Source organism: Carassius carassius, chromosome 13 (genome assembly GCF_963082965.1).
Source record: "Carassius carassius chromosome 13, fCarCar2.1, whole genome shotgun sequence".
In the NCBI taxonomy this organism is placed as follows: Eukaryota; Metazoa; Chordata; class Actinopteri; order Cypriniformes; family Cyprinidae; genus Carassius; species Carassius carassius.
Genome location: NC_081767.1, coordinates 12,715,910 through 12,730,473, shown reverse-complemented (window position 1 = coordinate 12,730,473; position 14,564 = coordinate 12,715,910).

Sequence of the window (14,564 nt, the reverse complement as noted above, 5' to 3'; positions counted from 1 at the left end):
GAAACTATAGTTGATTGCAAGATGATATTAGGCTGTTCATGTCTGTAAAATATGTTTTTAACTATGTATTTTATGCTTTTTTTATGTTGAATCATATAACAGTCAAACTGAGATTAATTGTTCATAATCTGATGTATTGATTCTTCTATGTATTAAAAAACAATCTTTGTAGCATACATACAAGGTCTAGGAGGTTGTCCCACCATTTAGATGTTAGAAAAGATGCTTGATGTATCTGAAAAGGGAAACAAAATGGTTTTAGTTAGAAACAAAAGCATACTTTTGATTATGAAATTACAAAGCCAGCATTATATTTTTAGAGAATTATTAGAATAGTACTCTCAATTACTAATTTCAGTAGTTTATAACTGTCTTTTATTTGCCATCAAACGTTAAACCACAGAACAAGAGCAGACAGCAAAAGACAGACGGGGTAAAACCATGGTTCACATAGAACACCCGACCAACTGGCAACTGTTGGAAGTTATCCATGTATGATATAAATACATTTAAAATTGCCGTTGGTTTAGTAATCGTTTAATGACACATCGCTATTTTAATCTTGAAACAGTTAACACCTAAAACCATTTTTTCCTCTCAGATTTAACTTAAGCTATGCACGTGGCCAAAGTTCTAAGTTAAGTTATGTTATTCAGGTCAGAAAATACGGAAATTAATATAACGTTAAACTAAAAAATAAATACGCATCCCAGTTTCTTTTAATTATACTGTCTAGCTGAAAAAAGTAGCTTAAGGGGAAAGTGGATAAAGTTAGCTTTTATAAGAACATGTGCAAGTTAGTTAGCTAACATAAGTGGAATAAATGCAAATTGATAGTCAGTGCATTGATACAGTTTATCAACAGCAGTAATAACACAAATATATATTGAAAGCAGTCAACTTTTATACGATGAGTACATATGTAACTTGCCTTGCAATCAGGTTGATCCAAGAAGATGATCCGATGTAAGATGGCGAGGAGAACGGTGTTTTTTCAACTGCCTCTTTGCCGTGCGCTGGTTGCTGCTTTTTTTTTTTCATGTATATTGCCATAGACATGTGTATGTGCAGCTACCTACCGACTGGTGTATGAATCATTTCCGCCTTTAAACAATTCCATTGCCCATAAATTATATGCAAACCATTCTCATAAAATATAACTAATAGGATCTGGCTCGTTCCACAGCTAGATAAATTTAAACCATATTCATAATTGTTAACTGATTAAATCGAATAGTTTTCACAATGAACCAATTTACATTGATTCTAAGCAATTTGACTACATACATTTTGAAAATACTATTATTTAAATAAAATCAAAAGGATGCGAATACATAATTATAAACTATGCCATGATTCATTTTTTTGAGTGTTTCTAATTATATTGTTAACACAAGTTCATTTAGAACTTTTTTTTTAACTTATAAACTCCTTGAGAATTTAAAGTTAGTTTAATAGTATTTAAATTCAAGTTTAAAAAAGGTTTTAATTGCTTAAATTATTTTTATTAATTAATAATATGTTATCATGTTTATTCTTGTAAAAAATGTGTTTATTCTTTAAGAAAACAAGGGAAAAAATAAGGGACAATCCGAATATTTGTTTTGCTTTACCTATTTATGTAAGCTACAATTATTCAAAATAATAATAATGTCAATTAAAAATACCATCGGCCTGAGTAATTTTGACCATTATAGAATTGTGACTTTAAAGATTAGTCATTTAGGTGGTAAAAATACTGTGAAATTAATAATGGCATGGATTTTAGAGCATAACAACTGAAGGTTTATGAAACATTAGCCAATAAAGCATTTTTTTAAACAACGGAACTTAAAGTTGTGAACTAAAATATTATTTCAACCATACAGCATGTGAATAAATAAAATGCATAATTTTCATAACATTTCATTATTCATAAAATGCATAACGTTTCTGGTGTTTGGATTTGTACTTCAATATAATGAGCTCCAAGTTTAAGAATAGCCCTAGACTAGTTTCTCTCTCTCTCTCTCTCTCTTTAACAGCATTAGCTCAATGATATACGTCTTCCTTCCGTTAGAATTTTCCTGCCTTGCTAAATGTTGGGCTCATGAATGATCAATAAGTTGTATTGGCCTCAATCTGATTCAGTAAAGTCAAACCACAGACAGGGAAGCTGCATCACTGAGCGCGCGGGACTCGCTGTGAGGCGGGAACAGAGGATTCCGCTTGGTCTTAAAGCCTGCCGCAAACATCCACGATCACAAATAACAATGATTTTCTTAAAATAATGATTAATTATTAATTGATGATTTGTTATTATCATTATGGTCTTGTGAAAATAATAAAATTATGAATACAAAGAGTAGTGCTGCTGAGTGCAGGCATGTTTCAGCCCAGTAACACACAGTTCCTCCCTAGATAGCAAGCAGATGTTGATTCAACGTCGATTTTTGGTTATAAAGGTCAGTATCGGTCGTCGATCAAATTTCGATGTTGAATCAACGTTCACTACTTGGTCGGAACATCAGAACGTTATTTAGTGGAAAATAAAGCATCGATTCAACGTCGAAATCACGTTGACTCATCAACCGACACAGCCGACGCATCTGATCGAAATCATAACGTCGGATCTATGTTGAAACTTGATCAGAGGCATCGGAGATCTGCGCAGAAACAGAAAGAAAAAGAGTAACTAAATTTATTTTTCTTCATTATTTTATATAGCCTCGTGGGTTGTCCGTCTGCCACTGAATATTATAGGCTAAGTTACTTAAAGTCTGAAGTGGAATTTTTTTTTCTTTTTTTAATGAAACAAGCGGTGAGAAATCAAATAGTGAGAGTGCAAGTGTTAGAGGGTCAAGTCAACTATTAGGTCTTATAGTATACACACACACAAGCAGATTTTGTAATGAGCTAATCGGGGGTTGAGTGTTTCTGTAAATTATGCGTTTTTTTTACGCGCGCTGAACACGGGAGTAGCATTCATTCAGATTCAAACACTGGAGCGGAGGGAGTTGCCATGGAAACGGGGCGATCGACAACACTGGCAAGCTGCAGCTCTGTTTCTTGCTGCTGTTTTCACTGTTTTCGGTAAGTTTAGTAAATTAAAATTGCACAAATTTCATATGCCCCTGTGCCTGACATCTCTCTTGCTTGTATTTGACCCGCATCTGTTGAATTTACTTCATAGAAATGGTTTAGTGTTTTCGAACAAGTCCGTGAGCATCTTAACCGTTATCAGAGGAGGTAACGAATGCTAACTCCATAGACTGAGCTTTTATGAAGAGTTTGGGATTTTAATAACACATTTATGTGTAGATGTGAGGCATTGACAGTTCTGTAAAATATTTGCTGGTAATTTTCCAATGGATGATTGAAAATAGGCTTTTTTATTTAACCTAAATATACACTAACGTTACCGTTAATCAGTGACGTCATTACATCAGCGTCAGAGTTCAAACGCATTTTGATCTCGTCTAATGATAAACAAATATGGATAAAAACTGGTCAGGATATTTATTAAATACATATTCTTTCTCTTTTCTACATTTCTAATAGCTTGGTTTCTTGTGATAAAACTGTCATTGTATACTGAATATTGTTGGCTCTGTGACAGATTGCTTGTTATATTTCTAGATTCTTCTAGTGCTTGATAGCCTTCTGTATCCCATGATGACCAAACCACCTGTCCAACAACATCTCCAAGGCACACTGAACCATATGACTAGCAGGTTTACCCCAAACATACACTAATGCTATCCTTACCAATTTCTGAAATATTACAATTTAAAATAGCAGTTTTCGGTGAAATGTAATTCATTTCTGTGATGTGCAGCTGTATTTTCAGCATCATTACTCCAGTCTTCAGTGTCACATGATCTTCAGAAATCATTCTGATATGATGATTTACTGCTCAGAAACATTTCTGATTCTTAACAATGTTGAAAACAGTTGTGCTGCTCAATATATGAATGTATATATATATAGAGAGAGAGAGAGAGTCTTCTTGACACTAACTTTTGATTAATTTAATGTGTCCTTACTGAATAAAAATAAGAATTTCTTTTTAAAAATGTATTGTACATTACCATTTAGAAGTTTGGGGTCTATATAACAATCAAGCTTTAAAATAAATAACATCTCGGTTACGTATGTAACCATGGTTCCCTGAATAGGGAACGAGATGCTGCGGTGACGTCACCTGCTATGGGAACACCTTCGGTGTGACGAATGTCTGAAGCCCTATACCATCCCGCCAATCCTATTGGCCAAATAGCGCTTGGCACCGCCCCATGCATGCGTACGCATCGTATACCTGGGTGCCGCGCGCCATTTCGCTCAGATTTCATGACTGAAGAAGAAGAATGCTATCAAGGTACGGCACGGCCAGGACCGCAGCATCTCGTTCCCTATTCAGGGAACCATGATTACATACGTAACCGAGATGTTCCCTTTCATAGGTCACTTCGATGCTGCGGTGACGTCACCTGCTATGGGAACGCTATACCATAACGCCTGACGTACCTGATAGCTGGGATCCAAGGAAGCATCTGCTCAAGCGGAGAGAACCCGGGAGCCAGGAGCCATCCTCACATCCAGACTGTAAGACTTGATAAAAGTGCTCGGTGAGGACCAACCTGCCGCAGCACAGATATCATCCAAGGAAGATCCACTGAGAAAAGCTCGAGAAGAAGCCACTGCTCTCGTGGAATGAGCTTTAACTCCTAAGGGCAAAGCGAGCCCGCGCGCCTCATAGGCTAAAGATATTGCCTCCACCAGCCAATGTGACATGCGCTGTTTTGTAACCGCATGGCCTTTATTCTTATGTCCAAAACAGACAAACAGCTGGTCAGACTCACACCATGGGGCAGTACGATCCACAAAAGTCTTTAAAGCTCTCACAGGGCAAAGACTTAGATCTCCAGACCTGCCTCAGCAGGGGATAAAGCCTCCAGGACCACCTGCTGAAAGCGAAAGGGATCCTTAGGGACATAATTAGGCCTCGGTCGCAACAACACCTTCACAGAGCCCGGTGCAAATTCCATGCATGAAGGTGAAACAGAGAGAGCCTGTAAATCCCCAACTCTCTTGAGGGAGGATAAAGCCATAAGAAGAATCGTCTTCAGAGTCAGGATTTTATCCGGTACAGTTTCCAAGGGCTCAAACGGATGCCCTGATAAACCGTGCAACACAATGGATAAATCCCATGAAGGAACTCGCACGGGGCGGAAAGGCCTCAGCCGTCGCGGACCCTGAATGAAACGAGAAACCAGTGGATGACGGCCCACCGAGGCACCATCTATATACTCGTGGTAAGCTGAAATGGCTGCCACATAAACCTTTAGAGTGGCTGGTGTCACTCCATCCGAAAAACGGTCCTGAAGGAACTCCAGTACTAAAGCCACTGGGCAGTAAACTGGATCCACATTATAAGTTTCACACCAGGTCGTAAACAGTCTCCACTTGAAAGCATATAAGCGTCTCGTAGAAGCTGCTCTAGAATTCAGTATAGTCTCGGTAGTATCAACAGAAAGACCGGGACATACTAACTCACTCCGCTCAGAGGCCACGCCCACAGTTTCCATAGATCTGGCCTCGGGTGCCAAATCAGTCCCTGTGCTTGCGATAATAAATCCTGTCTGAGGGGAATCTCCCATGGAGAGCCCGCTAACAGATTGATCAGGTCCGCAAACCACGGCTGTGTGTGCCACCGCGGAGCCACCAGCAGCAGCTGTTTCACTTTGTCCAGCCGTACTCTGCATAATACCGCTGGGATCAAACGAATAGGGGGAAAAGCATACAAGCTGGTCCTGGGCCAGCTGTGAGCTGACGCATCCAAGCCCAGGGGCGATGGAGGGCATAGGGAGAACCATAGCGGGCAATGCGTAGTCATGTTCGACGCGAATAAATCCACTCTCGCTTCTCCGAAAATCTGCCATAAGACATTCACCGTTTGGGGGTGCAATCTCCATTCCCCTTGCTCCAGAGTCTGTCTGGATAGCAAATCCGCTCCGAAGTTCAATCGTCCGGGGACATGAACAGCTCGGATCGACAGAAATTTGTTCTGAGACCAAAGAAGAACATGTCTCGCCAGCCTGCACAGGGGGCGAGAGCGCAATCCTCCTTGATGATTCAGGTATGACACAACCGCTGTGTTGTCTGACCTGAGCAGCACATGATGACCGATCAGCAGGTTTGAGAAACCAGAAAATCCGCCAGTAATTCCAACCTGTTTATGTGCCAACTGCGTTGCGCCGCTGTCCACACTCTGTGGGCTGGGCGCCCTTGACAAACAGCTCCCCAGCCGGTCAAAGACGCATCCGTCGTGACAGTCTCTCGGGAAGCACAAATCCCCAGCCGAACTCCAGTTAGGAGAAACTTGGTTGACAGCCATAGTTTTAACGACATCACACACCTCCGTGTCACCGATATCGTCCGATGCGGAAGACAACGGGGTGAAATATTTCGCCTTTTCGTCCACCACTGAAAAGGGCGCATGTGAAGTAATCCCAGACAAATTACGGGAAATGCCGCTGCCATTAGACCTAAAAGTCTGAGGCACAATCTCACTGTCACTGTGCGACCCGCTTTGAAGCGCCGCACGCATGACGCAATCGACTGAGCACGCGGGAGAGAAAGCTTTGCTGTCATCGCACGAGAGTCCAAGTCTATTCCCAGAAAGGTTATCCGTTGAGAGGGGATTAAAACACTTTTCTGGAAATTTGTGCGTAAGCCCAGGCTGCTTAAATGATTCAGCACAAGATCCCGATGAGAGTGTGCTTGAGTCTGCGATTGCGCTAACACCAGCCAATCGTCCAAGTAGTTTAAAACACGAACGCCCTGGAGCCCTGAAAGTACGGGGAGCCAGAGCTAAGCCAAAGGGAAGAACGCGGTACTGATAAGCTTTGCCCTCTAAAGTGAATCTGAGGAACTTCCTGTGTCTCTTGATGATCTGGATATGAAAGTATGCATCCTTCAGATCGATCGTGACAAACCAGTCGTTTGGTTGAATCTGAGACAAAATAGACTTTACCGTCAACATCTTGAATTTGCTCAGCCTGAGTTCAGAATTTAAGATTCAGACGGCGTAAATCCAGAATGGGCTGCAACCCGCCGTCTTTTTTTGGTACCACAAAATAACGGCTGTAAAACCCTGACTCCATCTGAGAGGGGTGTATTTCTTCTATAGCCCCTTTGCTCAGCAGAGTTGACATCTCCTGTCGCAGCACCGCTATTTCCATCGGTTTCACCAACGTGGAAAGAATTCCGCGGAAAGGAGGCGGGCCTCTTCGAAACTGAATGGTGTATCCGTGACAAATTGTGCGTAACACCCATTGAGAAATGCCGGGCAAGCGTTCCCACATGGCCTTAAACAATATTAGCGGTCTCAAAATATCAGTTTCCTGCAACGGTGTCATACACGTTAAAATGTCTGGGCCCGAAAAGCTTGTGGCGTTTGTGCACAGGGAAAGTGTATGCGTAAGAGCCGTTGCGTCTCGTTGTGTATAATCCTGAAACGTGTCCACGGCAGGAATTAGGCCAACAGATTGAACATCGGGCTCTGCCGCTAGCGAAAAAGCGGCGGCTGTGCGAGCGTCATAAACGGGTCGTCTGTGCGGGACCCTTGAATCGCCCCTCGAATTCTGAAAGCAGGATTGCGCAGAGTGTCTGAGGGAGCGTTTGGCGTTACAGCTCGATCAAATGCTGCTTGAGGCGCTGTTTGCGGCGAGACAGTCAGAGTTTGAGCATGGGGACTGCAATGAGAGTGTTGGATGCGCGAAAGCGGTCCAAGAGCGCTCTCTAGCGGAGGGCACAGTCCCTGGCAAGCAGCGAAAAGATCAGGAGCTGCTATTCGGTGCCCGAGAACGAGAGGCATTAGCCGTCGAACTCAGGTTTAGCCTCTTGCGCTGACGTTGGTGAGCCGGTGGGAAAACCTTAGGGCCCCAGTCCTTACGAGGGGGCGCCATAGGTGAAGGCTCCACCCGAGAGGCTACTCGCCGGCGGTGAGAGGAGGTTGAACGAGAACACGCGGGCGCCTGTCGCCGTTCAACCTCCCTGGGTCTGCGGGGAATCAGCTGGCGGAAAGCGGCTGATTGCTGTTTCGGTGCCCTGAATTTTTCCACCACTGAAGTGACAGCCTCTCCGAACAAACCGTCCTTGGAAACAGGGGCATCCATGAGGAAAGATTTGTCCTTTTCCTTGATGTCAGTGAGATTAAGCCAGAGGTGGCGCTCAACCGTAATCAAACCGGCCATTGAACGGCCCACTGCTCGAGCGGTATGTTTGGTAGCACGTAGCACCAAATCCGTTGCTCGCCGTAATTCCTTTACTGCCTCGGGTGTGATACCCTCCCCTTCGTCTAGTTCCTTTAATAGCTCTGCTTGGTAGGCCTGGAGGACCTGGAGTGGAGCGAAGCAGCCGCCTGGCCAGCGGCCATGTAGGATTTCCCAACTAGGCTAGACGTGACTCAACACGCCTTAGAGGGAAGAAGGGGGCGAGACTTCCATGCCACGGCCGAATTAGGCGCGAGGTGTTCGGCGAGAGTCTCTTCCACTGGAGGCACTGCTGCATAGCCATGGTTCGCCATGTCAGAAATGGTGGCGAAATCCGCAGCCGCAGCGTTAGTAATCCGAGCTGAGAACGGCTGTTTCCAGGACCTCGAAACCTCTTGGTGGAGGTCCGGGAAAAAAGGTAAAGGCCTCCGGGGCTGTGCAGGTGTCCGACTGGTTAAAAAACGGTCGTCCAGCCTAGAGGAAGGTTGAGCCTTGGCCTTCTCAACCTCCCAATCCAGCCTCAATTTACCCACCGCACGAGAAACCACGTCCAACAGCTCGCTGTAGGAGGGGGAAACACGCCTCTCCTGTCCGCTAGGAGGGAGAGGGCTAGTGTCGGCCGCGAAGTCCTCAGACCCTGAGGCCGTGGTGGATAAAACGTCGTCCTCATAGCGTCCACAACCGAAGGCGATGGCACTACATGCCTCCGGTGTGGGCTGTGAATCCTCGTTAGAGAAGACGACAGGCTCAATAAAACTCTTATTCTGCACCAGGGTAGGGGAGAGCGAGCGATGTGGAGAATATTCCAGCACTGCGCTGTCCTCGAAATCCATGTCGCACATGTCACCCCAAGCTATCACCTCGTGCGGTGCCTCGGCAGTCGCAGAAGTGACATGGCGGGGGTTAGACACGGGGGTGACATCGGAAAATACTTCCACCCTCGAGCGCAGTACTCTGAGCCGCAGGCAGGAAGAAAGGCCGCTAAGCGCCGCCTGTGCGTGATGTAAACCCAGACATACTACGCACCTTTCATGAGAGTCTCCCTTCGTGATGTACCTGGTACACGGCTCCTTGCATTTTCGAAAACTCATCGCGTCCGCGAAGAGGAGTTAACACTGCTCGTAGAAACCGCTGGAGAACGCGAGATGAATTCTAGGGCACAGATGATTCGCTTTCCTGAAGGAATGAAATCTAAATCTGAGCGAAATGGCGCGCGGCACCCAGGTATACGATGCATACGCATGCGTGGGGCGGTGCTAAGCGCTATTTGGCCAATAGGATTGGCGGGATGGTATAGGGCTTCAGACATTCGTCACACCGAAGGTGTTCCCATAGCAGGTGACGTCACTGCAGCATCGAAGTGTCCTATTAAAGGGAAATAAACTCTATGCTGTTATAAACGGTTTACACAAAAATATAAAACAGAGCTGTTTTTTTAACATTCATATTTATCAGAAGTGTTTCTTTGGCAAAAAGTAACATATTATAATGATTTCTGTAGGATCATATGATGCTAAAGACTGAAGTAATGATGCTGAAAAATCAGCTTTGATCTAAGCAATCAACTGACCCTTCTCAAAAAAATCCCCCTCCTTAAATGCTGTTGCTATGTCTGACAAGCCATGCTGCTCTCACAGTACACACCTTGTTCTCACACAGTGAAAAATACATCGTGGACCAAAGAGGAAACTGACAACACTGACAGAAGAAGACAGAGAAGGTCACTTCTGGTATGAAACAAGTTTTCAGCTTTCAAAATTGGGCCCACTTTTTATTTTAAGAAATTCAAACAATAAATACTGTTTTGTGTTGTTTTAATGTGTTACAGATCGCTGTAGCACCTCAGTTCAAGCAGCACACATGAACCGATTGGTTCATATTTAATTGAAGCACAAAATAAAAGATGTCACGTCTTTATACAACATTTTTCAAGTTTAAGTCCACCGAAGTTAATCTACTCTCCTGTCTACTGTATCTTCTGCACCATAAGGCTTTTGAACAGGTTTCGCCATCAAACATGCCAGGTTCCCTCTCATCATGGTTGATCGCTGCCAGTGTACGTTTTACGTCCCTGTGTCAGCGGGAAATGGTCCGACAGTCAGGTAAACGGAGCGCTTACCAAAGTCGCACAACAACATTTTTACAGATTATGGAACTCAGTGCACACATAAGGCGCACCGGATTATCAGGTGCACGCCTGATTTAAAAAAAAAATTAAAGGCTCTTAGATGCACCTTATATTGTGGAAAATATGGTAATTTGTTTGTCAGGCAAGATGGCAGTATTGGCGTTATGATAGGTCAGATCACCTGTCAATCAAGCTTACTGTGAACGCTCAATGACATTTTAACATGTATTCACAAAGAAAACATCTCATAATGTTTCACTTCTGTTAAATGTGATGAAATAAATCTTTTGTGTGAAATATGAACAGCTATGCTAATCTTTCTCCTTTTGTTTTCCTGTTTCTCCTGCCTCGCGTGTGGAGAATTCAGAAGATGCCAAACCTCACAAAGATTTCAGATGATGGAAACTATGATGAACATGCAAGCTGCTAAATAATCCTTATATTGTAATCATTGCTCTAAAAGGTAAGTTTGCAGGCTGATTTAAGGTGTGCTCCTACATTTTGTGCTTGTACTCGTATGTATTTATGATACAAATGTAAATGACTGTAAATGAACATAAAAAGCTGTTGCATGCCTTTCTCAAAAGCACTCATCTGTTAGCAATGCTAATTTTATTTAACAATGTTATTACTGAGATCATTAAAAAAGTAATTGTGACGAGTGGGGTGGGGCCGAGAGCCTTGGGAATGGAGCGAAGCCGGTGGAGTGATTGGGAAATGAGTAGGGATGGGTATCGAAAACCGGTTCCATTTTAGAACCGGGTATTTGATAAGACGCGTGCATTTAAATTCTGCTTAACGATTCCAGCGTTTGAATTCCAATTTGATTAAAAACGATTAAGTGCAGGAACGGAAAGAATTTGCGCCCTGTTTGTGTGCAGCGTGCATGAAGCGCAAGCGTGAGCACAGAGAGCAGCAGTTGCGCTGTGGGTTCCCGGTTTGTGTCCGTTCTTGGACTGTTCCGTGTATTTCCACTGTAGAAATACATATTTGTCGACCAATATACAGAAAACTACATCAGTATATCGTCATAAACACAGCCGTTTTTGTCTTACGTGAACGTGAACAGATGAGAAAGAAAACACACATGTACAGTGTTTTTGCTTAAAGAGACAACAGCCTAATAATCGCGTTGCCTGTCATTAATGTTAATCAAAGAACAAAAGAAAAACATTCACTGATCTTGACTGAATGTATTTAATAACTTTAATTGATGAATCTTTATTTTATTTATAAAAAGAAAACTATGCAGTGTTTTTAAACTTTTAATTACAGTTTCTGTACCTGAATTTGTTTTTGTATTTATTTACGATATTGCTTATTGATTTGTTTGTTCCTATCTTATTACTGACTGTTTACTTGTCTTTAACACTTTAATATTTGAAATTTATATTAATCTAGTTGTTTTTGCTATGTTATTATTTTTTTTAAAGCACAGGCAAAATTCCTCTTGCCATTTTTTGTAGGCTGCTGATTTTTGCTCATGTTATTCAGCTGCAACAGAATGCTTTGTAAAAAGACAGAATACATGTTTGACATCTAAATGTTTGACTTAATTTTTTTTTATATTGGATTTTTTATCTTATTGGAATCTAAACTAGGAATTGATAAGAATCGGAATCAATAAGCAGAATCGGAATTGATAAAATTCAAATGATGCCCAACCCTAGAAATGAGGGACACCTGCTCCACTCACCGGTCTCGCATCCCACGGAGGAGATCGGAGGGATACAAAAGAGGAGCGACGACAGTGAAGGATGAGAGAGGACCAGGCCTGGACTTTATTTTGTGTTTGTGCGCGACAGTCGTCTGCGAGGGGCTGGCGCGATGTTTTGTCTTTATTTTATTATTAAAGCTCTGTTTGATTGTCCGCCGGTTCCCGCCGCCCCCTTTCTGAGATTGTGAAGTTTGTATGCCGTTACAGTAATATTGTGACTTTATTAAACGATCCTCTATGAAAATACAGTTTCACAGTGTTATAAATGTACTTTCAGAAAGGAACTTGTCAGCAAATCTACAACCCGAATTCCGGAAAAGTTGGGACGTTTTTAAAATTTTAATAAAATGAAAACTAAAGGAATTTCAAATCACATGAGCCAATATTTTATTCACAATAGAACATAGATAACGTAGCAAATGTTTAAACTGAGAAATTTTACACTTTTATCCACTTAATTAGCTCATTTAAAATTTAATGCCTGCTACAGGTCTCAAAAAAGTTGGCACGGGGGCAACAAATGGCTAAAAAAGCAAGCAGTTTTGAAAAGATTCACCTGGGAGAACATCTAGTGATTAATTAAGTTAATTGATATCAGGTCTGTAACATGATTAGCTATAAAAGCTTTGTCTTAGAGAAGCAGAGTCTCTCAGAAGTAAAAATGGGCAGAGGCTCCCCAATCTGTGAAAGACTGCGTAAAAAATTTGTGGAAAACTTTAAAAACAATGTTCCTCAACGTCAAATTGCAAAGGCTTTGCAAATCTCATCATCTACAGTGCATAACATCATCAAAAGATTCAGAGAAACTGGAGAAATCTCTGTGCGTAAGGGACAAGGCCGGAGACCTTTATTGGATGCCCGTGGTCTTCAGGCTCTCAGACGACACTGCATCACTCATCGGCATGATTGTGTCAATGACATTACTAAATGGGCCCAGGAATACTTTCAGAAACCACTGTCGGTAAACACAATCCGCCGTGCCATCAGCAGATGCCAACTAAAGCTCTATCATGGAAAAAGGAAGCCATATGTGAACATGGTCCAGAAGCGCCGTCGTGTCCTGTGGGCCAAGGCTCATTTAAAATGGACTATTTCAAAGTGGAGTAGTGTTTTATGGTCAGACGAGTCCAAATTTGACAATCTTGTTGGAAATCACGGACGCCGTGTCCTCCGGGCTAAAGAGGAGGGAGACCTTCTAGCATGTTATCAGCGTTCAGTTCAAAAGCCAGCATCTCTGATGGTATGGGGGTGCATAAGTGCATACGGTATGGGCAGCTTGCATGTTTTGGAAGGCTCTGTGAATGCTGAAAGGTATATAAAGGTTTTAGAGCAACATATGCTTCCCTCCAAACAACGTCTATTTCAGGGAAGGCCTTGTTTATTTCAGCAGGACAATGCAAAACCACATACTGCAGCTATAACAACAACATGGCTTCGTCGTAGAAGAGTCCGGGTGCTAACCTGGCCTGCCTGCAGTCCAGATCTTTCACCTATAGAGAACATTTGGCGCATCATTAAACGAAAAATACGTCAAAGACGACCACGAACTCTTCAGCAGCTGGAAATCTATATAAGGCAAGAATGGGACCAAATTCCAACAGCAAAACTCCAGCAACTCATAGCCTCAATGCCCAGACATCTTCAAACTGTTTTGAAAAGAAAAGGAGATGCTACACCATGGTAAACATGCCCCGTCCCAACTATTTTGAGACCTGTAGCAGAAATCAAAATTGAAATGAGCTCATTTTGTGCATAAAATTGTAAACTTTCTCAATTTAAACATTTGCTACGTTATCTATGTTCTATTGTGAATAAAATATTGGCTCATGTGATTTGAAATTCCTTTAGTTTTCATTTTATTAAAATTTAAAAAACGTCCCAACTTTTCCGGAATTCGGGTTGTACTTCACAGCACATCAGTGAAAGAAGTTGACAGTTACAGACGAGTGTGTTGGATCAGGGTCAGATCTGAATTCTGCAGGTAGGTAGATCTCCAGGAACAGGATTGTACAGACCTGTTATATTGGTAATGTATGATGGATTTTGTTTTTATTGAAGGTTTCCTGGGATGACTATTGAAGAGATCAGCACATCAGATGTTGGCCTGGACAGCTGTACCTACAGTACACCACACTGACTTCTTCGCATAGATAGCTGACTACTACTATTATGTTCTGTGAAGGTATTATTGTAGCAAACCTGTGCACCTGTGACAGTGGAATAGTTGTAATGAATAGTCACACATGCATATTTGTAAATTTAAAGTCACAGATACATTTTTTTAGTACTAACAGTATATATATTTTTTTAACTAATTCTCTCCAGCAAACACGACAGTTACACCATTTCATATTCTGAGGTGCACAAATCCTATTCTACAAATAAGAGAACAACAGTATACTAGTGCTCAGTTTAGCCCCTTTCACACTGAGATTCTAGATAATACACGGGTAATGTGTCCGGG